At 40.2% G+C, this 4,058-nt stretch overlaps 1 pseudogene; it reads right to left on the reverse strand.

Moving 5' to 3' along the window:
* Positions 1–1,526: 1,526 nt before the first annotated feature.
* Positions 1,527–1,644, reverse strand: LOC111726580 (annotated as a pseudogene).
* Between the last annotated feature and the right edge of the window lie 2,414 nt (positions 1,645–4,058).

A 4,058-nucleotide genomic window follows, 5' to 3' on the forward strand; every position in this document is an offset into this window, starting at 1 on the left:
GATGCCTATAGTTCCAGTTACTCAGGAGACTGAGATGAGAGGATGGATCACTTGAGCCCAAGGGCTTGAAGTTGCTGTGAGCTATGACTCCATAGCTCACAGCATAGAACTCTACCAAGGGTGACAAAATGAGACTCTATCTCAAAAAAAAAAAAAAAAAAAAAAGAAGCCTATATTTCTGGAGGACAGCATAGAATAAATCTAATTTCCACCCTGAAGCTAGTGTTAAAAGAAAACAGCCCCTTCTTTCTCCTTCCCCTCCGAGGGACACATGGCTTGACCAGATGGTCAGTTTCATCTCATTATCTACCTCTGTGTTCTGTAATTGTGACCAAGACTAGCATGACTGGTGTGCCCTTATGAAAGGTAAGGTGGAACAGTGTGGCTTCTAATTTTTTTTTTTTTTTTTTGAGACACCCTGGGTAGAGTGCCATGGCAGCATAGCTCACAGCAACCTCAAACTCTTGTGCACAAGCAATCCTCTTGCCTCAGCCTCCCTAGGAGCTGGGACTACAGGCCCCCACCACAACCCCTGGCTATTTTTAGGGTCTTGCTCTTGCTCAGGCTGGTCTCAAACTCCTGAGCTCAGGCAATCCACCTGCCTTGGCCTCCCAGAGTGCTAGGATTTCAGGAGTGAGCCAGCACACCCAGCCCATCTGGTTTCTAATTTTATCAATAACTTTTTACTGTTTGCCTCAAATTCTTTGATAAGTTTCTCTTTTTTGTTTTCAACAATTATGGACAAATTAAACTGGCTTTATCAATGACATAGCAAATCTCTTCCCTCCAAATGTTTGGCTTGACAAGGACTCTCTGTTACCTTGAAAAGAAAAAAGAAAAAACAAACAGACAAAATAAATTCTCAAATTGACAGGTTATGCAGTGTTTTATATATATGCAATAGAATTTGGAAGCGGCCATTGCTGATTTTATTTTAAATCTATTGTTTCCCCCCAACTCCAGCACAACTAATTCCATGTAAGAGGCAATAAGTTTGGGCATCTGAAATAAGGTTAATGGCACAAAGGGGGACAAAGATATGTGTTTACAAATTTTGTGAGTGAAACTGGAGAAGCTGACAATTTTTAATTGACATTCTGCTCTTGTCCTAGTTTTTTAATAACCTGAACTTAGTCTGATAGTACTTCCTAATTAATATAGTTAATTAGACACTAAAGTTAATTAAAACACCTGGTGAATACTTCTGCCACCTGAATTCCTCGTGGTCTATTATAATAGATTGTTATTTTGTTTATTCATAATAACTGTATTGGAATGTCCTCTCTGATGGACACAGGATTATTCCCTGTGTCCTATTCCCTAGGTTATTTGAAAAATTTTACAAAACAAGAATTTTTTCATTGATGGGATCTTATCTGGAGAATCCCGAAGAAAACAGGTCAAATCAGAGTTACTGCAGTCTAGCAGAGTTAAGTAAGGAGAGGCGTAGACCTCCTTCTCTTTCGTATTATTCCCCTTGAGAACTGCTTCATCCAATGTTTCAACAGGAATTTTTTTTTTTTTCATGTCAGCCAGGTTGTGCTGACATCGAAATGTGCTGACATCGAAACAAGATTTGTGAGAGACACATCTCACGCATGTGCATGAAAACTCAATCATCACGCTTATGAACTAACAAAGAATCTCAACAGGAAAATTCTTTATTCCCTCAAGTTCCTGAGCCATTTAGGACAGTACAGTTGGTCCTTGTCAAATCTCTGTGATTGTTTTGCAGGCTTTGAGAACTTATTCCACTGTTAACTGTTGTCATAGAGAAATAGACTAGAGACTTGATTGTGCATGGTTTTTGTTGCCTTTGATTTTGGACACGAACCAGTCAGAATCAAGTCACAGGAACTGAGTAAACAACCCAATTACTGGTGTGTGCACATGCCTTTAAACTGATCCCACTGAGAGATTCCACATGGGCAGGAAGAGGTTAGCTAAGTGTGAGTAGTTTAAAAGAGGGATGCATCTTTGCTCCCTTGTCACGTCCCTTACAAAAGCTGCATTCATGATTTGGGTTGCTTTTAGGTGCATTAGGATTCTACCCACGCGGTCCTGTTTGCTGAAGCTGTGGGTTCAGAGTCACAAATAAAAGCAGTCTCAATAGTTGGCTTGCTCTGTAAGTTCTGTCAGAAAGAATGGTTTTAAAGCAGCTACACAAAACCTTTTAGAACAAATTTTATGGGAAATGCTTTCAACGTTTAATTGGCTAGTAGCCAACAGTTATGTATAGTGGGCTCAACTTGCCCACTATACATAACTGTCTGAGGATTTATTTTCCAACTACTTTTCCTTGGAAGTTTTACCAGGACAGTTTAAATTTAGTTGTTTCATGGTTTGGTCACTGAGGATTTTTTGGTTTTGTTTTGTTTTGTTTTGTTTTAAGACACTGGTGAAGCTGGGTGTGATGCCTCATGCCTGTAATCCCAGCACTTGGAAGACAGATGTGGCTGGATTGCCTGAGCTCATGAGCTTGAGACCAGCCTGGGAAAGAGTGAAACCCTGTCTCTAAAAAAAAAAAATAATAATAATAATCGCTGAGCATTGTAGGGGGCACCTGTAGTCCCAGCTACTTGGGAGGCTGAGGCAAGAGGATCACTTGAGCCCAAGAGTTTGAGGTTGCTGTAAGCTGTGACACCACTGCACTCTACTGAGGGCAACAAAGTGAGACTCTGTCTCACACACACACACAAAAGACAACAGTGAAGAGTTGGTAAGTGCTTTAATTTTTCCCCCATGACATCTGTGATTAGTAAGTGGCAGAGTAAGATATTTTGAGCATGTCTACAGCCAAGCCCTTAGTTTTGGGTCTTGGCAACAACCCAGTGGCTACAGGATTTTGGTTGGCTTCTGACTCCTTGTTCTGGGCGTTAATTTGCTCTGAGTAATCCTGCTCTTACTGAGGCCATCTTGTCCTCTGAGATCAAGAAAAAATTAATACAAGGTTTTATTTTACATTCTTGGATGAGATCCAATGCTTTACCCAAGAGTTACGTGATTCCTGAAGGCTGTGGTTACCACACCCAGTTCTGGCTATAAGTTGTACCCATTAACCTACCCCTCTCTCTCTCTTTTTTAAAATTTCAGATTAATATGAGGGTACAAATAATTATGTTACAATGTTTGCATTTGTTAGGTCAGGTCCCTGCTGTAGTTGTGTCCTGCACCCAGGCGATGTGTCATATACCTTATGCTGTGCCCATTAGGTAGGAGTGCATGAATCCACCTCCCTTCCCTCCTCTCCCTCCTCCCACTTCTCCCTGCCCGCAACTTGAATTAAATTGAGTTTTTATCTTGTGTGGCCATGTTTTTTATTTTTTTATCTACTTGCTATGTTAGTATTGAATATATTGGATACTTGCTTTTCCATTCTTGTGATACTTTGCTAAGGAGACTGTTGTCCAACTCCATTCAGGTTAATACAAAAGGTATAAAGTGTCCATCTTTTGTGGCTGAATAATATTCCATAGTATCATATATCACATTTTATTAAGCTATTCATGGATGGATAGGCACTTGAGTTGTTTCCACATTTTGGTGATTATAAATTGAGCTGCAATAAACAATCTAGTGCAAATGTCCTTATGATAGAGTGATTTTTCTTTTCTTCTGGGTAGATGCCTAGTGATGAGATTGCAGGATCGAATGGAAGGTTTATTTTGAGTTCTTTGAAGATTTTCTCCATACTTCTTTCCAAAGAGGTCATGTTAGTCTGCAGTCCCACCAACACGTAAAATGTTCCTTTCTGTCCACATCCACACCTAACCTACTTCTCTTTGTCTTCCCCACTCACCCCCTAACCCTTTGCACCCTCTCATTCTACTCTCTACCTTTCTGAGACTATCATTTTCAGCTCTTGCATATATATGAGTGAGAACATGGAATATTTATTTTTTGGTGCCTGCTTATTTTGTTTAACACAATGAGCTCCACACCTATAATCCTAGCACTGTAGGAGGCCAAGGTGGGTGGATTATCTGATTTTTTTTTTTTGAGACAGAGTCTCACTTTGTTACCCCCAGTAGAGTGCTGTGGCATCACAGCTCACAGCA

This window comes from Otolemur garnettii, unplaced genomic scaffold (assembly GCF_000181295.1).
Source record: "Otolemur garnettii isolate 467f Iridium unplaced genomic scaffold, OtoGar3 scaffold00071, whole genome shotgun sequence".
Taxonomy (NCBI): Eukaryota; Metazoa; Chordata; class Mammalia; order Primates; family Galagidae; genus Otolemur; species Otolemur garnettii.